This window comes from Rhinolophus hipposideros (genome assembly GCF_964194185.1).
Source record: "Rhinolophus hipposideros genome assembly, chromosome: 5".
In the NCBI taxonomy this organism is placed as follows: domain Eukaryota; kingdom Metazoa; phylum Chordata; class Mammalia; order Chiroptera; family Rhinolophidae; genus Rhinolophus; species Rhinolophus hipposideros.
In genome coordinates this window covers 85,464,026-85,490,493 of record NC_138051.1, presented here as the reverse complement: position 1 = coordinate 85,490,493, position 26,468 = coordinate 85,464,026, and the positions used below count along the sequence as shown (strand labels likewise).

The following is a 26,468-nucleotide window of genomic DNA, read 5'->3' as shown; positions in this document are numbered from 1 at the left end:
TGACAGTATCATAAGAGCCTCCAAATGACAAGTTTGTGGGTGTCCATGTGGAACAGAGCCACCCTCTACTCCCCAAATGTGCTTTAGACTTGTGGTTAAGAATATGAGATTTGAAGGTTAATTTGTTACTTCAGCAAAATCCAGCCTTTTCTAACTGATATAGTGTCCTATGAGAAAGAAAAAAAATGGTGTTAGTTACTAAATGAGTAAATAACTGATTTCATTGTTTCTAAGTGAGTATACCAGGGGTGCCAAAAAAGGTATATTAGTGGACCTTTTGGTCAACATTGCTCAAGCAGTAGTTTGCAGTAATCAGAAGTGTCTGGACACTGATGGTAACCACTTTGATCACCTCTTGTAGTTGCAGAAGTCAAATGTGACTTGTATTCATTTTTTGTTATTGGTATATATTGAGTATTACAATTTTGTTTTCCTTTCTTAAAATGTGTATACATTTTTTGCACCCTTTGCATATTATCTTAAGAAGCCTACACAATTTTCATAATTGTCACTAGATGACATCACACATGAAAATTTATTTGAAAGTTCTGAGATTTCTTAGTAGAAGAATGACAATAAAATAAAAAATTAAGATTCAGTAAAATATTACTAATATTAATTTTTGGAGAATATTTGATGGAGAATTTTTTTCTTCCTTTTAATCTAAGAGGGCAAATGTTATTGAACTTTTAACTTAGGGGGGAAAGGTAATATGATATTCTGGGCCCTTTTATTTTTCAGTTAATTATATTTATTTCATCTGATTATAAGCTACTTCTAAGTCAGACCTGTCAGAAACCCCCAAAACTTTGGGAAAGGACGATTCAGATGTTGGGGACTTTTTGGGGTGAGGGGTGGGGAATAGAGACAAAAGCCAGCCTGATACATGCTGCAAGTAAGGTCTTACTCTTCAGCGTAGTAAAGATTTCAAGAGAAAAAGGAGTCAGAGTTTCAAGTAGTTAGGTCTCTGCAAAATATGACTCACATAATGAGATTGATTTGCTCAAACTGGAGAGAAGAAAGACTGTTAGTTATAGAATTGTCTTTTCTAAAAATATGCATAGGAAAAAAACTATTAGAAACTTTACTTTGGGAGCAGAGAGAGTCTATATGTCTCAATAAAGGATAACCAAAACTGTGGAATATCGCAACATTGAACCATGTGGTTAGGTCAATCAGTGAATCATGTTGCTGGAGTTGTTACTTTGGGCTAGAGGCCAGAAGGCATAGCTGTTTATATTACCATTGGCAAGTTGTTAACATGCCCGGCTCAGTTTTGTGTAATTTATAGAAGTTTGTGTAGTATGGAAAAACAATATCTGAAATCTCTCCTAGCTTTAGTATTCTGAAAATCTCTAACTCTTACAGCATAGCAGTTCAAAGCATGTACTTTGAACGGCGTTGTAACCCAGGACGTATTACCCAGCCTTGTGTACTGTTTTTTTTTTTTTTTTTTTTGATCTGTAAAATAGGAATAATAATAATAGGATCTCTCTCATACAGTTATTGTGTAAATAAAGTTAGGATAATACACGGAAATGATTAGAATTCTGTCTGACAGGTATTACCCCCTTAATAAACAAGAGTGACTTTTATAGAAAAAAATGGCATATTTTCAAAATTGACTGTTCATTCCCTACCAGACAATTTAGCAAAGTTCTGCCCTAAAAGTGATCTCATTTGAGGTTGGCTAGGATTGTGCTTACTTAGTGCTGTTGTAACTTGTGAGGTCTGTCAACTTCTTTTATGTCAATGCTAAATGTCTTTCTTCACGTGTATCTCTCCACAGTCTGATCTGACATTCTCTTCAGAGTAAGTTGAAATTAGTTGAATGTTAGCAAGCATGATACTATTTGGCACATTTGCATAATTCCTTTCTGCTTATATCATGGTTGAAGTAGTAGTGCTCTGATGAAAGGGTTCTTTAATAAAGTCACTTTCCTTTTTTTATTTATGGGCTAGACACCTCAGCTCAAGAGAAGATTTGTTCATTTCTCTTACCGACGTAATGTAGATGAGACCTGCTCCTCAGCTGGAAACTAATCTAGAACTGGAGGAACAGGAGCACACCGAAACTAGAATGGGTTCTGGGGCACTGTTTGTGGCTGAGACTAGAAAGATCAGTGTGGTCTTATCCTAGGAAGCAATTTTGATAAATACAAAGCTTGGAAAATGGGAAAACCTCGTTCAGTGACAAAATGCAGGTTTTCCTGAAATGTTGGTTTTTTTTAATGATTTAAAAGAAACTGAGTAAGGGTGATTGGACTAGTGTTTAAACAGCAGTAAGAAGGAGCAAGCATGTGATAGTGATAGAAATTAAACTGTGAGAAACCCTGTGGAAGGGCAAACATCATAACCATGCTCCCTTCTTAGCCTCTTGGTGGCTAAAACCTTATCTAACTCTGCATATTACTTTAATACAAAACTATCTTTTTCTTATGAAACCAGAGGAAACCGATATAGTATATTATTTTCGTTAACATCAAAGGCTTTTCTTTTATGTATTCATGTGTACTCTATCCTTTTGGCCCCTAAATTCTAGATTAAGCTAAAGAAATATGCTTAAGTTCTACCATTATCTTTCCTTTCTTTAATACCATGGAACGAAGAATTATTTCAGTGGAAGATTCAAGATGTATACTGGCAAATTAACACAACAAACACAGATATTATGCAATATACAGAGGCTTTATGGCTTAAAAGTTCTGTATTTCTACAAGTTCATCTGATTTTTCAGGCGCTCAACTCAACAGAATCTCAACCCGCACACCTGGGATCTTTCTTCCATTACCTTGCAACAGGGATTGATTAGTACCTGGAAAAGCCACACTGGGGTGTCAGTGATTGCTCAGCTACTCGCTGAGACTGTAGTCATTTCCAGAAGGTACAAGGGTTCTCTGATGACAATGTGATAGGTAACCTTTGTTTATATACTACAGCATTAAGTGAAAGACAAAGAAGAAATAAATTTGTTAGGGCATTTTGCAATTAAAAGAGCCAACCTACGACATTGCTTCTTTCCTAGAACATTGCCATCACAGAGCATAGTTTACTCTAGCTGAGGCCTGCCTGTCTGTTTCACAGTGACACCAGCGTATGACATATTCGGGGGAGGAGAGGCTATCATCGGAGCCAAGACACTAATTATGAAGAACATGAAAGGAAGCTAAATTTGGCTTGAGAACAAAAGCAAATGACTGTTCTTTTTAAAAATCAGTTCTAACATTTGATCTTCTTAAGAATTTATGGTGGTTGTAATAACACTGGAAAATAACACTACATAAAGGATTAGTAAACATTGCTAAGAAAGAATTGGCCCAAAGATAACATGGTTCCATTTGGTGCAGAAATCGGGTTCCCCATCAGGGCCTCTCTCCTCATGTATTCAACCTTTTTGTGCTTTTTGCAGTAGATGACATCTCTGGTTTGCCAAATCATCTCCTGATTTAATCATTGATAACCATTATCTTTGCTAATATGGATAACATTGCAAAATTGTTTGTTGCTCTCAGTGAAACCTGTCTGATGAAATGTAGTGCGCAGGAGACTGTCTCATGCCGAGAGCCTTTTCTTAGCCACATGTTCTCACTCTGCACTGCTCTCTGCCTTACTGGGGATGTTGCCCTCTACATCCACATCCCTTCATCCCTCACCACTTCACAGACTCAGTTCCATCTGAGCCCCTATGCACCCTCCACACAATTGAGGATGAAGTAGTTTAGCCTCAGCATTCCATCTGTGTACAGTGAAATCTTTACAGTTCAAGTCTGGGAATCCCTTCTCAACAATGAAAGAGAAGCATGTCCTGGTTATGTCGGCTGTCAGAGAGAACGCTAATACTGTCAAATCGTCTCCATACCTACAACATTTATAGTACAGCTACAGGAATTAGTATCAGAAGCGCTTGGAGTATAGTTTTTTCCCCTAAAAGCTTAGGTAAAGTTTAACTCTGATAACCAACATAAAACCCTGGTCCTCCTGGGCATAGAGGTAGAGTTGTTGCAAAGAAAATACTTAATCCAGGAAGAGACCATCCATTTTTAACTTTGCCAGATGAATCCAACCCATAACATGCTCTAAAATGCCCCAGGAGGGATAAAGTCCCCTTTGTTTCTCTTCTCTGAATGTTCTTCTTGGATAAATGCAGGCACTTTTCCAATTCATGAATATTTCCTTCCAGCAAGGTCTGATCAGTGTAAATGAATGGCTGGAATGGCAGAAACCCCAGAGTAAATAGATATGTGCCTGGGAAACCAAGTTCCCAATCCTGGGAAGATCAAATCAAGATGAAATGCAAGGAAGTCACTTTTAAGCCATGCTGATTCTTTCTAGACGAAGCAGTGGTGGAAAGCACATGCTGGCAGCACTGCTATGAAGATAAGTTTGACTCATTGAGCAGCAGTAGTAAACCTGAGACATTGCAAACCGCCAGTGATGCTGGTAAACAAGTGTTCGCTCCTGGTAACAGCTGTGTGGGTTTGCAGTACCAGGTGTGCTGTGTAATCGCAACTCAATGCCACATTTATCACTTAAGAGTTGTCAAATTACATCATGCAGACTATCCCTCTGGCAGTTGTCACAAATGAAGCTGGGTGTCATTTGTCAGGGGGCTCAAGTAACTGAATTTGCAGGTATAATGTAAATCAGAGATCATATCAAACAGGCTCCAATAAAAATACTGTACTATGAGAAACAGTTAATGAAAACTTCTCCAAAGCCATTGTCCTGGATGGTTTCCACAAACCACTCAATTCTGGCATTTGTAAAAAGCCAATGAAAAACTTTCTTGCTGGAAAAAAAAAAAAAAAAATATATATATATATATATATATATATATATATATATATATATATATATATATTCATTATATATATTATATATAAATATATATAAGTTTATATATAAATATATATAATGTGTGTGTATATATATATATATATATATATATATATATATATATATATATATATATATATTTGACAACCACAACGGTGTGGGGGGGAAGGTGGGGGGAAGGGAGTGCATTGACAGTCATATTAAGCAATTGTGATGAAGAGATGTAGACTGCTGATAAAAACTGTTGAAAAGTCAGTCAAAAAACAGACTTTCCAATTTGTAGATGATATTATGTATCCTGTTGTAATAATGGGAGAGGGACTGGACTACAGAGTTTCTAGGTACCAGTTAGGTAATTAGTTTTATGGTAAATTTCTCCCACTGCTACATAACACTCTTAATAAACTGAATTCCCCTATCAGTGATGTTGAGCCTCTTTGAATTCTGAATCATAGAAATTATGAGTTGGAAAGTACCTTGGGAGTTGTCTAATATATCCTCCCTCTGATATCTTAAGCTTTTCTAGAGAATCCCTTTAAAGTCACCGAGGAGCTTCTACTCCAATATTTCTAGTGATAAAGGACTCAGTACTTCGTAAGAAATATAGTTCATTCCTGACGATCACATTTCTCAATTAAACTAAATTATTCTTCCCCATGATTTTATACACTAGTCCTAATGCAATCCATTTGCTCCTACTGCTTTCCACCAGAATTAGTTTTCTTGAGGGCAGAGGCTGTGTTTGTCTTGTGCATTTAATACCTATATCATTTAATACATGGCCTGGAAGTGGACAAAGTAAACACATATGTTTATTGAATAAGTGAAACAACAGCAACTAAACCTCCATCTTATCATTTCTTGATAACCATGAAAATGTTTAAAAACAGTTAAATGTCATTTAATTCATATCTCATCTTTAATTTTTTACTCATTTACCATACTGATTGCTCATTTATGAGCTTATTTAAGTATACCAGGTCAGACAATTAAGTTCACGAACTTGTGGCAACAATGTTGCTAACCTTTTTTGAAATGAGAAGAATTATTCAATACGAATTTGTACCAACCAGACAAACAGCCAAGTTTACTATTTGAAAGTGCTGAAAAGGCTGCATGAAATAGTTAGATGACCTGAATTTTTCTCCAACAATTCATGGCTCTTGCATCACAACAATGTACCAGCTCACATGGCACTGTCTGTAAGGGAGTTTTTAACCACTAAACAAATAACTGTATTGCAATACCCTCCCTACTCACCTGATCTGGCCCCCAATGACTTTTTCTTTACCCGAAAAGAAAGGAAATATTGAAAGGAAGACATTTTGATGACACTCAGGACATCAAGGGTAATATGAAGACAGCTCTGATGGCCATTCCAGATAAAGTTCCAAAATTGCTTTGAAGGGTGGACTAGGCAGAGGTGTTGGTGCATAGCTCCCCAAGGGGAGCACTTCAAATGTTACTGTATTGATATTCAGCAATGAGGTATGTAGCACTTTTACTAGGATGAGTTCGCAAACTTAATTTTCCAACCTTGTATGTATGAGAGTGAGTGTGTGTGTGTTCGCATGCACACACATACATTTTGTGAAAGAGAAAATATGTCTATGCCTTATCACATTAATGCTAATATTCCTTGGCCCTTAACTTTTAAATAGTTTTATCAGTTTTACCTGGTCACGAGCACCTTGTCCTAATGTATCACAACCACAGTATACCGTCATACTGAGGACACTGTCACTTCCCATATCTCCCTCTTTCAAAGTCATAGATGCAAATAAATGCAATATTAAGAACAATACTTACTCATTTCTATCACTTTCTTATGCAGGACGTGAAATATTAATAGATCTACAAAAGAGTCCCTATGAAAATGAAGATCATTGACTTCTAATTGATGCTATGGAAGCCTGTAGGGTCCCTCAAATGTTGAATTATACACTTTGCTTAGGTTTTTTTTTTTTTTTCCCCTTTAAAACTGAAGACTTCAGAAAGGTACAAAATTCAGCTTTTTATCTCTCCCTCATAACTTAAGTTATACCTAATTCCCAGAATCCCAGTGTCATTAGCAATAGAGCTGGCATTTTTGCCAGTTATTGATAAAGATTATGAAAATTTCCCGGGGTTCAGTTATTTCTAAGAAAAATAGTTTATGTAAGAATTAATTTAGCACCTGCTGTGAACAAGAGATAACTCTAAATACCATCCCTTACAGAGATTATATTTGGGGTGTGTTGGAGAAACCAAAGAAAAACCGAAAATTATTAGTGAAGAAATTGATATTAGATAATAACAGTGGAAAAAATAGAACAGGCCAGGTGTTCTGGCCCAGAAATGGGCATAACAATGTTGGTGAAAGACTGAAGGTGACATTGAGCAAAGGAGTAAAGGAGAAAGGGGTTAGAGTTATGCAGATAATTGGAGGAAGCAGACAGAGCAGGCTATTTTGATACTGTGCATATAAATGAAGACCAGTCACACAGGGGTCTGTAGATAACCCAACAGGGCACCATAATTTGTTATAATCTGATGATAAGAGATATAAAGGGAAGAGGAAAGAAGAAAAATTTTAGGTAGAAAAATCATAATCTTTTCTATAAAATAGACAAGTACTTCCCCAACCCTTCATTTCAGCATAATGCTCAGCTTTTATGATTTTCATTTCTGTGGCCATTATTTGAAGCTATTTTACCATAACTTTCTCATTTTCATGTGTTGTCTCACTTTGGGATTCCATTAGGTGTTAAATGTGTAGGTATCAAGAAAGAGTATCACCTGGGAGCCTCCTTTGCATGAGAATTCTGGAAACAAATTTGCATTCAGCAACGGATGGGAACAGTTTCAGGAAAGCTATTGAATTTTCATATGGGTGCTCAAATGAAACCTTTAAGCCATTTGAATTTATTTCATTGCTACACACAGATTATATAAATTTGCATTACCTTTTGTAATATATATTTACTTATTTTTCTGAGCCCTATGGTAAACCAGGAGAGCACTAGACTTCATAGAAACTCTATTATACAAATTAAAACATCTGAAACAATTTTAGGGTATATTATTCATGTGACATATGTGTGTGAGCTTTTTCTCTTACACATACATACACCCCTGTAGCTTATTTCTGGAAAACAGATAAACCAACTCTGTTGGAAGGAAAAAGCTTTTTAGAGATAGCATCAAATCTTCCGCATATTATCTTTTCTTTTCCTGTTCTTACTTGAGTGCTTAGGTAATATAATTTATTTCCACCTTGACCACTCTCCTTTGACAGAAAACTTTAAGGTGATGATTCTGTGTGGGAAATATCTGTGATAAAATAATCCCATATTTGGATATCTTGACTTCAGGTGTTTATCATTGTTTAGACAAGTGATTGAAATGTTACCATTATGATGGGGACTTAAAGAAACAAAATAAATGCTAAATGTCTTTCATTGGTTTTGCCTATGGTTTGAGTGTAATATGGGTCACAGAAATCTATTTTTTTCCTTTCTAAACAGAGCTAATCAACATTTATCTATTATAGAAATATTCCCTTAGCGGCTCTTGGGAACCAGAATATAGCCCTACGATCTCCACCTTAATAGCATTTCTATATCATTGCAATCTAATTTCTAAGTTGAGCTGAATGTAAATGGCATTTGCCCATTGAATTTTTAAATAATTAAAATAATATCATTTTAGTCCTGTTCCCATAATGCTCTTCTGGTATACATACTAAATATTTTTCTCTAATTCACACTCTGAGTTTCATAAATTAATATGGCTGTTTTGATTTCAGTTAGACTTTTTAATTTTCTGACAAATTATTTGGATGAAAGGGAATTCTTTGTCAGTTGAATCCTGTTTGTATTATCAGTGAATTATTCATCAGTACTCTCCCCCACAGAGCTCAGAATATCAGCCCTACTTTTCTTCAGCCCCTGGTGTTTTTCTCCTTCTTAGGACTTCATCTGAGTAGAACAGAGAAAACTGAGGCCAAGTAGAAGGATTCCTTTTTTTTTCCGGAGCTGAGTGTCATGACAGGAGGGCCTGTGTTTCATGTCCCCAGTTGAAAAATAATGGCTTTGCCACTACACTCATTTTGATGCTCCAAGAATGGAGCAGATGAAAGGGAGGAAGTGTCCCCACTGCCAAAGTAAATGAACATGAAAAAGTTCATCATCTCCTTCATAACCACTGTAGGTTGAGTAAGCTGTTCCCCTTGGGCTCTCTTCTCTTTAATGTTTCAAAAACAGAAGATCTGGTGGAAATCTGTGCTAGAAAAGGTCACTGCAGAGAGGGTGGTGCTCATCTGTAGACTAATTGGAGACCCTGAGATCCATCCTGGCCTGGCACCCATGAAACTGGAGGAAACAACATAGTTTAGTGGAAGAGCAGAAGAAAGAGAAGTTACACGGTGTATCTGAGGGCATTCCTTATGGCCATTGTGTAGTCTCATTTCCCCTGACACCACCCTCATTGCAACATTTTTCACTTAAGCTTTGGATTAGTAACTTGTTCCCAGCCACTGGCCTGTTCCCATTTATCCCTCCAAGCTGTCACGCTTTGTCAGATTAATCTTCCTACAAGCGGGCTTTGCATATATCCTCCCTCTGCTTTAGTGCCGGCAATTGGTCCCTCTGTAACTCTGCAAGATAATGATCATACTCCTTAATCAAAGTGTTTGGCACATTCTGATCTGTTCTTTCCCTGTTGTTTTAAGTAAGGTCTCTGTTCAAATGTAGCCTGCTGGGTCTTTTTTTCTGAAGAAGACAGAGATATCTTTTCCGCACACTGTGGAAAGCCTTCTTGCTTTCATTCCCCCATGTTTATATACTTTTTCAAAAATCAGTTTATGCTCTACCTGACCCTTTAGGACACGCTCCCTTGCAAGAGAGTCCTTTCCAATCTTATTTCTCAACACTTCTCTTTCCAGACCCTGGTATGAGGAGCACAGGCTTCTTTACAACTATGCTGTTATGCTCCCATGTGCCTTAGGCTATGCTATTAGGACAGTTACCTACCACGTCATCATCTAGCCCACCCCTTCCCCATGATCCTCTCTGTCTCTTGTGCATCCCTTGAATTCCTGCATACCCTACAAGGCCCAAACCATTTACTTCTCCCCCGTCCCCCCTCCCAGATTTTCTCAACACAATCCCTGGAAAGAATTAGATTCATCCTCATGTGCCTTCTCATTCATTTTTATATATACGCTTTTTATTGCATGCATATTTTTTAGTTAGTGTTTACATGTTTATTTCTTCTACTTCTTAACCTATTCTGCAACTTGTTGAGGATAGAAGATGAGATCTATTTGTTTGCATGTCCATCAACCTTACAATAATAATTGACACATATTTGTGCGTAGTAAGGGTTTATCATTAATAACAGTGACTTAGTTTCCTTTTTCATAAATTTCAAGTAAAATTAAATTTATCTCTTCAAGTAATCATGATCATTTCATCAATCTCATCAAAAGTAATAGTCTTAATAAATGCCACTCTTCAACATCTTTTTTTTCTTAGGGTCTCTAAGCTCTGGGTACATGGAGAGTAAAGAGTTTATCCTACCAGGAAGAGCTGAAAAATATGAAGAGCTCATTTAAAGCAATTCAACAGGCAGGAAAGAAAAAGTTATTTCTGGTCTTTTTTTGAAGCCTGAAGAGTTATTTTATTTATTTGTTTATTTGTATTATATGTTTCCAGTATACAGCATTATAATTTCACATCTGTATACACTACAAAGTGATCACACCCAAAAATCTAGTTACTATTCATCACCTGACAATTGACCCCCTTTACCCCTTTCTTGCATTCTCATTCCCCTTCCCCTCTGGTAACCACAGATCTGTTCTCTGTATCTATGAGGTTTTTTTTGTTTTATTTTGTTTGGTGCATTTGCTTGTGTGTGTGTGTGTGTGTTTGTGTGTGTCTGTGTTAAGATTCCACATGTAAGTGAAATCATTTGGCTTTCCTTGTCTCACTTATTTTACTTAGCATTCTATCCATGTTGTTCCAAGTGGCAAGATGCCATTCTTTTTAATGGCTGATTAGTATTCTTTATCCACTCATCCATCGGTGGATACTTAGGTTTTTTTCCATATCTTGACAATTTATATATAAAAAAAAAAAAAAAAAAAAAAAACACTGCAATGAACATAAGAACATAAGGGTTCATATATCTTTTCTAATTAGTGTTTTCCTATTCTTTGGATAACTACCCAGGAGTGGGTATGTCTATAATAGCCTATTTTAAGTTGATAGCAACTTAAATTTCAATACATTCTAAAGACTTACATTTTTGCTTCCCACCAGGTTTTGTATTTTAAATGACACTTTACTTGTTTTTATTTTATGTATCCTTTTACTACTTTTGTCTTTTAACCTTAGGATTTGTTTTGTAAGTGATTGTTCTACTATTACTTACATTTACCTCCTCCAATGAGATTTTTACCTTCATCTGTTTTCTTATTATTTGTGCCATTTCTTTTCTGCTTAAAGTTGTTCCTTTTACATTTATTGTAAAGTCAATTTAGTGGCAATGAGCAACTTTAGGTTTTGCTTATCTGGAAAGCTCTTAATCGCTCCTGTTTTGAATGGTAACCTTGTCAGGTAGAGAATTCTTGATTGTAATTCCCTACCCCGCCCCCCGCCCCTTCATCACTCTAAATATGTCATGCCACTTTCTAGCCTGTAGAGTTTAAGATGAAAAATCTACTGATAGCCTTATGGTGTTTCCCTTGTACATGACAAATTGGTTTTGTTGTTGTTGTTGTTGTTTTCTCTTGGTGTTTGTAAGATTTTTATCCTTAATTTTTACCATTTTAATTACAATGTGGCTTAGTGAGTATCTCTTTGGGTTCATCTTATTTGGAACTCTCATCTTCCTGGATCTGGATGTTTGTTTTCTTCCCCATATTAGGGAAATTTTCAGCCATTATTTTTTTTTTCCAAACAATTTTTCTGGCCCTCTCTCTGTCTCTTCTCCTTCTGGAACCCTTGTAATGCAAATGTTATTTCACTTGATGTTGTCCCAAAAGTCCCTTAAAATATTTTCACTTTTAAAAATTCCTTTTATACGTTGCTGCTCTGTCTGGCTAGGCCTCATTGATTTGCCTTTCAGTTCACTGATTTGTTCTTCTGTTCCTCCATTCTGATTTTAAAACCTTTAGTATTTTTTTTTTCCAGTTCAGTTATGACTTTTGTTTATCCGTTCTTCTGAGTTCATTGAGCATCTTTATGAACATTACTTGAAATCCTTGTCAGTATATTACTTATCTCCATATCCTTAAGGTCTTTTTCTGGTGTTTTGACTTGTTCTTTCATTGGGAACATATTCCTCTGTCTTCTTAGTTTGCTCGACTCTATTTTTGTTTCCATGGAAACAGCTACCTTTCTGTAGGTGATGGTACCTCACACCCTTCCCTAGCTCTTGGTTGTCTCTCCACTTTTGTTCTTGTTTAGTGAACCTCAGTTATTCTTGATATGTCCCCATTGTTGAAGGTGTACCAAGACTTGTCAGTGTCCCAAGGGAAGGAATCATTTAGCACCCAGTTTCTGGTTGATTGGAAGCTGGATCCTCTGGGAGCAGCTTTATACAGTCCTATGGGACTGCAGTTGTTATCCCTGCTGGGCTCCAAGCCAGGGTATCCAGAAGTGTCTCCTGGGTGACAGTTGACAAAATCAAGACTCCAAATGAGCTCTGGGAAATCATGTTGAGCTATAGTGAGGCCAAGGGTGTGCACAGAGATGGTGCCCCCTGGCTTTTTTTCCCTGGGGCAGCCTCTTACACAGATAGGCATATTGGAACCCTGATACCTGTATTTCAGCCTCATGTTCCACACTAATTAGGCTTTTCTCACCCACACTAAATAGGCTTTTCTCACAGGAGGATTGGAGTTAAGCTTCCGTCTGCTCTTTCTGCAGTGACCTGGGAATGATGGCCTGATAGGAACTGCCTTTCAGATTGGTAAAGTCCCATGCAGCTCAGTGACACCAGCTCCCTTGTCCTCCAGGGGGAGGCAATTGAGGGGTGGGTTGTGCAAGCCCTGGGGGCTTCAGCAAGACAGCTGCAGAGGGAAGGGGCTCACTCACTGGTTTCAGGAAGGCACTGAGCACATGTTTTGAGGCTTCAGCAGTGCAGTGAGAGAGCGCCTTGTCTGTGTGGGCATCCCAGCTTTAGGCTGGAATGACCACTTGTGCTCTTCAGCCCAAGGTGGGGGTGGGGATAGTTTTGCAGCTTTAGCTAGGCAGTAGGAGAATGCTATGACCATTCATGCTAGCAGCCCCATCCGTAAAGCAGGGGAGTATTGCAACCACCCATCTCTGTGGTTTCATCCTGGCAGTGAGATAGCAACTGCTCGCCTTCACTTGTCCTAGCAAGGCAGCAGGAGGGTGCTCTGTCTGAGCTCAGTCTGGTGCATAAGCACGTTAGGTGGAGCATGCAATAATGGTGTCTGCAAACTTCTCAGTCTCTGGGGAGCACTTCAGTTGCCGTCTGCCCCTCCAGCACACACTTTTGCGATAGAAAATGAATCTCCTTCCCATATAATAAAGGTGCTTTTCAAACTGCTGGGGTTTGTTGTTTCTTTGTTTGTTTGTGTGACTGTTAGTTAGTATTTTGGATGGCCCGGAGTGAGTGAGACCACACATGAACCCTTTAAGAGAGGAGTCTCAGTTTTCCATAGTACCTTGTGTCCCTTAGCTACCAACCCCATTGGTGTTCTAAGCCAGGTATTTCGGGGGCTTGTCTTCTCCATGCATCTTCTAGGGGTTGGGATGTCAGATGTGGGCACCAACCTCTCCCTCAAGAAAAAGCACCTGTCTGATGAGAGCCCTTCCTGTGGTGTGTTACCATTCCTGGATGAGGTTTGTTGTGAGACCTGTCTCTGCCTGGTCTTCCTTCCCAACTCAATGTGGTTCTTTTTATCTTGTGGACAACAGTTTGTATAGTTTTCAGATCATTTACAGATACAAACCATACATATGTATATGTAAATTTGGTGTAACGGTGGGAGGAGGTGAGTTCAAAATCTTTCTTCACTGCCATCTTTCTACTTCAACTCCCTGACTTTTAATAAAGAACAGGCTGAGGTTACTGCAGAATGACAAACTGTAATACTGACCTTGCAACTATTCTCCAAAGAAGTGAACACCTTTCCCTACAAAGATTAGTATTAAAATAAAAAAGGTAACCATAGCTGTAGCTATGGGAACCCTTCACGCCCCTGGTTTTGAATTTTTAAAAAAATCAAATCTCAGAGGGATTTGTTTTATCATCCCTAATAAAAGGTGCTACTTAGAAAAAAGAATTGACAGCTTGCAAGTTATGAGACATGCATCTGATCTGATTCAGGCCTGTCAGTCAGTCAGCTCCTCCATCAAGAATAAAGGTAGGTAATAAATTACTGGCATCATTGAGCAAACTCAAGAAATGTAAACTCAGACAGTCATTCCTGTGGTTCTGCTATTTTGCACTGGTTTTCTTAAAATACACTTCGTCTCAAACGTTGGGAAATGTTAACAGATGTTAATGACCTGTATTCTTTTTCTCCTTAGTTCAGCAGACAGAAGTGAAAGAGTTAACAATGTGTGTAAGATGTTGCTCTGACATAATTTGCATTCCAAAATGGAGCACAGTTATGGGGAAAAATTATATCCCTCTTGGCATGTTTTCAAGCTAAATTTGGGAGACCAGAAAAATCTGAATAAATTATAAAGCCTACACCAAACACCTTAGAAAGTGACTTAAACTGAACCCAATTTTATTTTTAATGTTCTCAAAAGACTAATTTGACACCTTGACTTTTGTGTGTTAACAACATTCAGCACTGCTCTTTTTAATTATTGAATTTCTCTACATTAAAATTAGGTCATAAATACCTTTTTTTTCCCTTTTTTTTTTTCAAAAACAAAAGAACTAGACCAAAAGATTGAGCCCACACAGAAAATTGCAAAATGGATAATTTACACATAGGAATTGTAACCTTTTGAACTATTTGGACTCCAGAATACCTCTCTCTCTCACACACACACTCACACACACACACTCACACACACACACACACACATATCCCATATATGTGTGTATGTATGTGTGTGTGTGTGTGTATATATATATATATATATATATATATATATACACATATATATATATACATATATATGCATATATACATATGTGTGTGTGTATATATATAAAATGCTGCAAATAGACACTTGGAAGGATTTATTCTCTCAATAGTACAGAAATATAGACTAAAATCTTTACTCTCCCTTTTTTGGACAGCTTTTGAATAAACTACTTTAACAGTCAAAGAACAAAAAATGGGATAAAGAAGAAATCTGTAAAGAATGAGGAGGCAGAGGCAGAAGAGGAGAGAAGGTGAAATAATGCAAGCTTAACATGGTAGCTGATTCTACAGTAATGACAGTGAGCAAGGCAGATAAAACCTGCGCTACCGTGGAGCATGTAAACTAGAAAGGATTTAAAATATGTTCAAAATGATTTGCTTATTTACTAAAATGATTACTCAAGGGCAGTGCTCCTTCTTTATCCTGTGGTTTCAAGCACCTGTGGGCAACTCCCCTTCCAGTCGGTATGGGCACTCATTCGAAAAGCAGTTTCACATGAAAGCTTTGCAGACTGGGCCACGGAGTCTTGCCACCATTTTTCCACTTCCCCTCTCCTCTCCTTGCCTCCAAGTTGCTCAACTATGTCATGTCTTCATTTTAAGCAGGAGTGGTAGGTTTGAACAGTGATGTACAGCTGAGCTTTGAACAACCCAGGTCTGAACTGCACCGGTCCACTTATGTGCAGACTTTTTTCAATAAATATACAGTCCGCCCTCCGTATCTCCAGGCTTCATGTATGATTCAGGAAGCAGACTGTTTGCGTTGTTCTACACCATTTTCTATAAGGGAAAATGATACTCAGAGAGAGACCTGGAACCAATGCCCCACAGAGACCAAGGGACAAGTGTAGGTAAGTTTTAGGAGAGTCAAAAGTTATATGCAGATTTTTGACTATGCATGTATGTGTGTGTGGAGGGCTGCCCTTAACCCACACATTGTTCAAGCCTCATAGCCTCCTTTTGTTTCCCTTGCCCCTTATTTTCTCCCTTTTTCACTTCCCAGAGCCCTTATTTGTTCTGTCTCTGTTCTTCCTTTAAAAACTTCAGTCACTTCTGTCTTAGTTGGAGTAGGGCTCGGTTTATACTGAAGTCTCCCTTCCCTATTATAATAGTCTAAATAAAATGTCCTGCTGCCTTTAGCAATTCTGGGGCGCTGTTCTTTTCTCTCTTTCAATAGAACATGTTGACTATGTAGGGAGCAGTGAATTGGTAAAGCTTGTAAAGAAGGTAGGCATTATTCCATACATCGTGTAAATGGCAAGTGAAAGAGAACATACTCACTTAAACAGATAGTCACATCTCAGGTACCGCCTGTTCTCACATGTGCATGTTGAACCCCTGTTCTTGGGTCTTCTCACTTTTTTTTAAGCAAAATCAGAGATAAGAATTTTTTTGAAGTAAACTTGCCATACTTTTAAAGTGATAACTCAAATTACCAAATACTGTAATTACCAACTTAATAAATATGACACATACACACGCACACAGGTTTCCTCACTTATTCTGACCCGTTATGAATGAGAATGTGTATGTGTATATGTATATGTCAAAGTCATCCCGGATTCTACAGAGGCAGAATAAGAAAAGTCTTTCCTGTCATTTAATGTAAATCGCTAAGCTCACTGTTGCTTCAACTGCTTGAGAAAATATTGCAGTCAGAATAACACATGTGAGGTACCTGTTCTGTAAACTTCACAGAGGGATTCTGTCTCTGGGATGTCAATTACCTTTGAGGCCTGCTAAATTCATTTGGACAACAATCTGTTTCTGAGATACGGATTATGTGTCTGAATAAACGGAGATGTTATCCTCAGCAGACATCACTGTGAGTGTGGGTACCACCTCAGTTATTGTGTCAGTGCTAGTACTGGGCAGCTGCCGATTTTTAATCAGGTTACATTTGAATGCTCTGTTTCCTTTGTGTTAACATTTTACCTTGTGTCTCCTCACCAAATAAAGGTTAAAATCACAGAAAGGTGGGCATCTAAATAAAACTGTAACCAAAGAAAGATCTATCTTGAATATTTTTATATCTTCTGCCCACACTTGCTTCTCCTCTAAAAAGCTAAGTACTCCATTTCCTTTCTTCTTTCTCCACTTGTTTTTGTGTGTGTGTGTGTGTGTGTTCACGTACATCTCCTTCCTTCTGTTTCCATTGCCTATTATTAGAGTTTTAAAGTAATTATTAACATAGTAATGTTTATGAAAGAGGTCGTTTCCATTTTATACCTAGTGTACTGTCATTATACATAGGACTCCCAGGGAAGATTTTTTTTTTTAACTTTATTTTTTTTTTAATTAAATTTATTGGGGTGACAATTGTTAGTAAATTTACATAGATTTCAGGTGTACAATTCTGTATTAAATCGTCTATAAATCCCATTGTGTGTTCACCACCCAGAGTCAGTTCTCCTTCCATCACCATATATTTGATCCCCTTTACCTTCATCACCCACCCCCCACCCCCTTACCCTCTGGTAACCACTAAATTATTGTCTGTGTCTATGAGTTTTTGTTTCTCCTTTGTTTGTCTTGTTCTTTTTGGTTTATATACCACATATCAGTGAAATCATAGGATTCTCTGCTTTTTCTGTCTGACTTATTTCACTTAGCATTATACTCTCAAGATCCATCCATGTTGTCACAAATGCTCCTATATCATCTTTCCTTAACGCCGAATAGTATTCCATTGTGTATCTGTACCACAACTTCTTTATCCATTCATCTATCGAAGGACATTTTGGTTGTTTCCATGTCTTGGCCCCCGTAAACAAAGCTGCAATGAACATTGGAGTACACGTGTCTCTATAGAGAAATGCTTTTATATTTTTGGGGTAGATACCCAGGAGAGTGATTGCTGGGTCATATGGTAATTGTATTCATAATTTCTTGAGGAACCTCCACACTGCCTTCCATAGAGGCTGCACCAGTCTGCATTCCCACCAACAGTGTATGAGAGTTCCTTTTTCTCCGCAGCCTCTCAAACACTTGTTACTATTTGTTTTGTTGATGAAAGCCATTCTGACTGGGGTGAGGTGATATCTCATTGTGATTTTCATTTGCATTTCTCTGATGATTAGTGATGTTGAGCATTTTTTCATATGTCTATTTGCCATTTGTATATCCTCTTTGGAGAAATGTCTCCTCAGGTCCTCTGTCCATTTTTCAATTGGGTTGTTTGTTTTTTTGTTGTTGAGTTTCATGAGTTCCTTGTATATTTTGGATATTAGCCCCTTATCAGAAGAACTGTTTGCGAAAATCTTCTCCCGTTCAGTTGGTTGCCTCATTATTTTGTCAATAGTTTCTTTTGCTGTGCAGAAGCTTTTCATTTTCATATAATCCCATTCGTTTATTTTAGTTTTTACTTCCATTGCCTTTGGAGTCAGATTCATAAAATGCTCTTTGAACCCAAGGTGCATAAGTTTAGTACCTATGTTTTCTTCAATGCAGTTTATTGTGTCAGGTCTTATGCTTAAGTCTTTGATCCATTTTGAATTAATTTTGGTACATGGTGACAGATAGCAGTCCAGTTTCATTCTTTTGCACGTAGCTATCCCCATTAAAATCCCAATGGCATTTTTTAAAGAAATAGAACAAAAAATTATCAGATTTGTTTGGAACCACAAAAGACCTCGAATAGCCAAAGCAATATTTTAAAAAAAGAACAATACTGGAGGTATCACACTCCCTGATTTTTGCTTGTACTACAGGGCTACAATAATCAAAACAGCTTGGTATTGGCGGAAAAACAGACACATAGACCAATGGAATAGAATTGAGAACCCAGAAATAAAACCACATAAATATGGACAGATAATTTTTGACAAAGAAGCTAAAAACATACAATGGAGGAAAGACAGCCTCTTCAATAAATGGTGCTGGCAGAATTGGATAGCCAGGGAAGATTTTTAAAATGAAACGCAGAAAATTGGGGGAACAAGCTATGCTCAAATTGGACACGTGGTTGTCTGCGCAGGATGTATCCCACATGCCGCCCTTAAATAGTTTGAATGAACAACCCTGTCCCCAGTTTGATAGGTAAACTCTATCTATTTTATAGAGTTGTTAGAATTATTTTATAAAAATATGTCAATGATTAGGAACTATATAAAATACTTGGGAAGGAATGGCAACAATAAAACAAGAGTTTGGGCTTGGATGTCCATGAAAGCAAATTAATGGCAAACCTGGACAATCCTCCTTCAACTACTGGCAAACAGAGAAGTCTCTGCCAGCTCACTACCAGTAATCTTGTCCCCTTAGCAAGAGCACTGGAAGTTTTTCATTCAATAAATACAAGGTCGGACAATTAGGTTCGTGTACTTTCCACCACGCACTTACATGCGTTGCACATTTCTGTGTGCCCCCCACTCTTCAAAATGTTAGAGCTATGGCAGTGAACATAGTGGACAGCATTTTCTGCTTTCATGAAGCTCATTTTCTAATGGGTTAAACAGTAATCAAAACGCAGGTAAAATACATATAACATACTAGATGGTGCTGCATATACTCTGGGGAAAACTTTAAGCAAGGAAAATAAATGGTAGTTTGGGGGGAAGAATCATTATTAACCTAATCAAGAAAGTGTTCATAGAGACTGGAGGATTTGTGAAAGGTCTGAAGAAGGTAAGAGAGAGAGCCCTGCAAACATCAGGGTGAAAACAATTTAGGCCGAGGAAACACTGTGTAGAAAGGACCCAGGGCAAGAGCAAGCCCAGAGAGCTCAAGGGACTCTCAGAGGCAACTGAGCAGCCGTGGGTGAAGGAAGGGATGATTAACAGACCACAACTTCCTCAAGGTAAGAGTCGCCGTGGTAACACAGACACAAACACAATGCTGATGTCCTTAAACATGTGATGACTCAGCTGGCTTCCTTTGCTTGGATTCCATCATCTAGCCTCATTTTCTTGTTATCAAAACTACTAAAATGTTCTATTATTATGAAAACTTTCAAATAGGAAACAAAGGAAGTTTCTTTCCCTACTGTCATTGTCACTAATCCCCATTCCCAGGAGACTCTGTTCTTAACTATATTCCCCTGGATACCACCATAACACTAAATAGTATTCTTAAATTATCACTGCATAGTTTAGCAATCTTATACAATAACCCTTGACTTACCTATATTAGGTGAAATTTAGGGCACTTTTTTGCTCCTACTTTCTTCTCCCCTCCCAGTATGGTTAGATCACTTTCTTTTCCACTTTCTATAATTATACTTTTAAATAAAAGTTAAAAATATACATCTTTATGTATTTCTTCAATAACTGAAGGCATTATTTTTTGATTCTCCATTCTGATTATTTAGCCTATGGGCAGTTCTTATTCTTCTCTCCAAGCTCTCCCCACCTCTACCACCTTCCACATTTTAAATTGTGTCATCTGTACTCATATATTTACTTTAATATTTTCAAGACTGGTAATATTTACATGCTCTTCTGTGACAATTAATTTTGTAATCAACATAATTTTCTATGCAAATATCCATCACCGATGATTATATTTTCTTCTATCTATCAATTCCTTCGAAAACTCCACTTCTCAGGTCCTGTCTTTTATTCTTAAATAATATATATTTATTTTAAGTTTTATCTCCTCCGTGTTCTTCAAGTATACTAAGCCCAGGGAAGTAACCCTGTTATTGTCCCTTTCACATTCATACTGTAACCTTTTATCTTTCTTCTTCAGTATGTACATAGTATCTTTTAGCTCTGGCCCAAAACAAATACTTGAGGCCTTCTCTTCTTTTTTATCCTAGATTAGATCCACTGTTTTCCTAACCTCCAATCTTTCTTTGTCTCAACTGAACTTTCTTTTTCCTGGAGAATATCATCAAGTAACTTGTTTTAAAAAAATTATGTAAGAAGAAAATTTACTGGGCTTTTATGACTCTGAAGATATCTTTATTGTGTCTCCATACTGAGGTTCACAGTTTTGCTTGATGCAGAATTCCTAGTGGAAAATAGTCATGCTTTCCTCAAGCTCTGGACCCAATTCTCAGTTGCTATGCCTGATGCTAGTCTAATTCTTGTGGCTTTGGACATATTTCTATTCTTGAAAATGTATCTAATGTATTTATGGCTTTGGACATATTTCTATTCTTGAAAATGTATCTAATGTATTTATTCGATTCTTTGGGTTCTGAAATAGGTCAATGATATGTTGAAGTATGGGGTATTTTCATTCATTTTGTTAGAAATTCAATGCTCTTTCCATCTGAAGATAAAGTTCTTTCTGCTCTTAGAAATTTAACCTATGATATCTTTCCTTATTCCCATCCTGATTTTTCATATCCTTTAAAGAAATGTTGTAGTTGGTTATTAGACCCGAGATTTATCTTTTATATCTTAATTTCTGCTCATATCTTATGCCTCTTAATTTTGTTCTACATTCTGGATTTTTTTTTCATGACTTTTCCTTTAAACCCTTCTATTAATTGAAAAAAAAATGTCAATTAAAAGTTTTATTTAAGTAAAAATATTTCATAAAGTTGGAGAACACAAACTCTGGGTTCATATTGGTAGGTCCAAATCCTTTTCTGCCACTAACTAGCTATGTGACAAGATATTGAACCTCTTTGTACTTTGGTTTCCTAATTGGTAAATTGAAGGTGATAATAGCCTCCACCTTGAAGAGTGATGGCAGGAACTAAATTATGAATCTATGAAAGTTATCAGGACAATGATATGAACCCATCTTCAAAATATATAATCTTTTATCATTACTATTATCGTTATTATTAGTAGTTACTTAGATGTTTATTAGGGCTTTTTATGTACCAGTCATATTCTGTATGTTTTGAATGGATCAGAGAATAAAACACACAAAATGCATTGATCTTGAGAAATTCATATTCAATTTGGTAAAGTTAGATAAATCAAAAACATAATAAATAAATAGATTATGTATTATATTAGAAAGAGACACTACTATAAAAAAAAGCTGGACTGGAACACAGGGTATGAGGAATTTTAGGTGTGAATGGTGAATAGGGACAAGGTTGTAATTTTACCTGAGGCAGTCACAGCAGGCCTTACATTTAAGGAACTATTTAAGTATTGACTTGAAGAAGGTTAACAAATGAAAAATCAGGAGGCATGTTAGGATAAAAGGAGCAGATTTCTCTTGTTCCAGGAGAATACTGTCCTACTGTTCTCTCTGATTTAGCATTTATTCAAATATTCCCTTTTATAATGATGGGTTGTTATTAATGAGGGCATTTAAATGAGCTGGGATGGGCTTGGCAGATCTCCACTTTGAGCTTCCAGCATTTGCTTGGCCTCATCTAGGAAAGCAAGACATTCGTAAGCAATGAACAGAGTCCTTCATTTGGCACGAAGTTAAATATTAACAACGGGGATAACAGTTTCCCATCTCTCTTCTGCCCAACCCTTTCCAGATGCAAACTTACTTTACCTTTCACCAGCAACCCTGAACTTTCAAGGTCAGCATGCAGAGTACTTGCTGATGAAAGCAGGGCCCTTGAACTGGGACTCGGGCATCACTCACTCTCCTTCAGCTCAGAGGCAGGAGGGCAAGGCTTACAACTGCCCCTCCTGGCTCAGTTGTTGACTATGTGAGCTGTGAGTTCTATTATTTGAGCCATGCATGACTAAGACACTGATTTGACATCATGACTATACACCACAAATATTTACTCTGCATATGTTATATTTTATGGGTCAGCCAATCAAAATAAAGATGACTTTTTAGAATGCTATTATATTTATATTTGTTATATATAAAATTTTGTAGTGGGAAGTAGTTTTTTTTTTTTTTCCTTTTTAATAGAACTATTCTATAAGACTACCATTACAATTAAACAGTTCATAATTACTATAAAAACGGTATCAAAATAGAATTACTGTAATAAAAACAGCATTGCTGTAAAAATTAATAACATATTTCAAAATGTATATAATTTAAATTATTATAGAGCATCGTTTCACTGATGTGTCCTGATTTAAATGAGTGTCCTGATTTAAACAGTAAATTCTATGGCCACCCATTTGTAGGTGACTTGGTTGATCTTTCTGTTAGAACAGGGGTCCACATACTAAGGCCCACATCATTTTTCTTTTTCTTGTAGAGTCCATGAGCTGAGAATCATGTTTACTTTGTTAAATGGTTGGAAAACAGAAACAAAAGAATTCTAATTTTGTAACATTTGAGAATTATATATAATTCAAACTTCAGAGTCTATAAATATACTTTTATTGGACCACAGCCTTGATCATTGATTTATGTATTGTTCATGGTTACCTTCCTACTGCAGAAGTGGAGCTGAGTGGTTGCAGCAAAGCTAATGTGGCCTAAAAAAACCTAAAATATTTACTGTATATGCCTGTATAGAAGTTTGCTAATCCCTTCACTAAAGTATTCTCCTTCCTGTAAGAATGACTTTTTATTCTTACCATATCATCCCTGTGATATTGTTTAACTTAACTCATCCCTGCAGCATAAACCTGGCTGCTAAAATATGAAATTACTGAGAATGTAAATATGACGGCCAGAACCTGGTTCTGGGTAGATATACCAACTTGAGTTCCATCATGTCAGGCTTCTTGGGTTATTGTGTGGTAGATTTTTTATCGATCACCCAATGATCTTCTACAGTATTTTTTAATTTGCAATTTTTTAAAATTATTCTATTTACAGAAATATTTTAAGTCTCACTAGTTGAAAATACAGCTCTGAAATTACTTCCGATGATGTGTGTGTTATATTACCATGCTTGTGATGAGGTATTGTATATGAGTGTAATTAGCTTGCCTAAGTACCATTATTCATGCACTATCATATAAGCTTGCCTAGGTACCATTATTTATGCACTCTTTAAAATAAGAGTAGATTAACAAAGTCTGCTAGGCATTTCATAGAGTAATATTTCTATTTTCTATTTTCAACAGTAGAGGGGATGAAAAAGAACAAACTCCTTTGTGTGATTGTCTTCAACATTTGGGCCAGTGTGGGTTCCATACTATCAATCTTCCACCTGTTGGAGTGCCATCCCAGCTACTTTGCACTTAGCTAATTAAAATTAAGTGTGAAGTCAGGCTATTGTTTTGTAGATATGGCACCATTCAAACAATTGATTTAGATAATTAAGGGACACAAATTTTCTTTCGGAGCTAATGCTGAGGCCCAATGCATAGAGAAACACTGGAATAAGACTCACTTCAGTCATATATTCTAACACAGATATAGCTGTCAACATATTATATTGTTAATAGTAGTTGCAGGGGATGAAGAAGCTAAGCTACAATTTTCTAGTTTATTTGTTCCTAATGTGCAAGACGAAAAGGGATTAAATTGACTGCAGTATTTTGGGATGTTAGGTTATATTGAATAACCCTCCAACTATAAATTTGAACACATGATATCCATGTGTATGCTACTTTCTTTCAATAAGTTGCTGCTATTTAGTGTCTATTAGATATGCAGTAGTTATAAATATGGCCTCTAATGAACATTGTTTGAATTTGTTCCTAATTTTAATGGTATGCTGACTAGAGGCAAATTATTTAATCTCTTTGTAACTTCATTTCTTGTACACAGTAATAGTTTGTGAGGATTAAATGAGACAGTACAGGTAAAAAGCTCAGAAAAATTGTAACATAATCATTATCATTACTTTTCATCTGCACAACAACCTTTCTAGGTAAAATGATAATCCATTTTGCAAAGGAGGAGCCTCATGATTAAATGAGGGAGATACAGTAATACAGTTTATAAGAGACGCCCTGAAGATTCAAAGACAAGATAGACTGATGATGAAACTTCCTTTTTTTCTCCCCATTTCAGCCCATTGACTCTTTCATAGATCCATCCATTTATATAAGTCGTGTCTGTGGCCCACATATCAGAGATTTACAGTACCTAACCAGGTTTCCAAAAGTCCCAAAATTTGATTCATTTAAATTTGGAGTTTAGCAGTTTACCTGATGAATTACATGTTATCAGGGAATTTGGGAGTTTAAACCCATTATTTTTAATTTGTAAGAAATGAGGTATGGACTTGTACACAAATGGAGTAATTTTTGTTGAGGGTAGTTTCTATCACTCCTCAAATTATGCACACTGCAAACCAAAAAAAAGAAGAAGAAGAAGAAGATCCATATATCTCTCTGTTAGAGGAAGGAGCAAAAAGGACATTAGAATAAGTTCTTAGGAATATCTTAACTGAAGGCTTATTTGGAATTCAAGAAGCAAGTGAAAAGCATTTGGATGCATTTTAAGAGATAATTGCTACCAAATAATTTATGGGTGCAGAGCAATACCCAAGGAGAAAATACCACTAGTGATAACCTAGTAAATTAAAACCAAACACTCTACATGCCTGGTATGGTGTTTAAGATTAATTGGATCATAGCAGAAAGTGCACATTATGAAGATCAAATACTAGGAGAAAAGTCATAAAGTTTGAAAACATATCAGTGTATCTTCATCCCTGCATATGCCTCTTATTTATTGTCAATGTAAACAGATGTTAATGGCATTGTAAGAGCTAGAGTGAGAGCGAGAGCGAGCGAGACACACACACACATACACACACACACAGTGAGAGAGAGAGAGAGAGAGAGAGAGAGAGAGAGAGAGAGAGAGAGAGAGAATTTCTCTGAAGATAAAGGAGAAAAATTATAAAATAGGATAACTTAGATTTCAAAAGCACATATTTTCCAATCTAAACCCAAAATTTGTTTATTCTCTGCATTAAGACTAAAACTCATTCAAAACTTTAAGGACAAAGGCATGGGATGATGTGAGGGGGGAAGAAAGATGGGTGAGAAGTAGAGGTGGTTTGGATTATTGGATCTACTTAGCTAACAACGTTACGTTTATTTGGCTAAGGAGTACATTTTTCTTTGAATCATGCTATTTAGAATAAAACTGTATTGGCTTAATAAGGTTTTGCTGTAAAATTATGGCTTAAAGAATGAATGAAAAAATACTATTTAACTCTTATTTAAGATCCTTGAATATTTCCTTCTTTATTTTTCCAACGAATATTAAAACCTACTGCATTGTAGCTTCCATCATTGTAAATCACATTAAATTATTGAGGGGTCTGTCTCATTCCAGACAATGAATTCCATCAGAATAGGAACCATACATGCATTTAGAATGCCACTAATGCCCCATACGTATCTGAGGAATACAAAACTCTAAGGATGTGTGAAAACGTAAAAATTAATTTTGAGTAGGGTTGTTCAACCTGGATGCCATTGGCATTTTGGACTGGATAATTCTTTGAACTGGGGGGTGGGGGTGGGGCGCTGCCCTGTGTTTCATAGGATGTTGAACCAGTACCCTTACTTTTACCTACTAGATGCCAGTATTACCCTGTTCCAGTACAAATTTTAAAATGTCTCCAGATATTGCTAAATGTTTCCTGGGAGATGGAAGAAGAATGGGAGGGGGGAGGTCAGGTAAAACCATCTCAGTTGAGAAATTCTGACTTAGAGAATTAACATTTTAATGTTTATTTAATTAAATTAACATTATATAT

General features: G+C 36.7%; 1 protein-coding gene across 1 annotated transcript in view; it reads left to right on the top strand.

Moving 5' to 3' along the window:
- The window catches only part of LOC308497808 (uncharacterized protein), a 301,285-nt gene that overhangs the window by 54,127 nt on the left and 220,690 nt on the right, over positions 1 to 26,468 (top strand). The window lies entirely within an intron of this gene.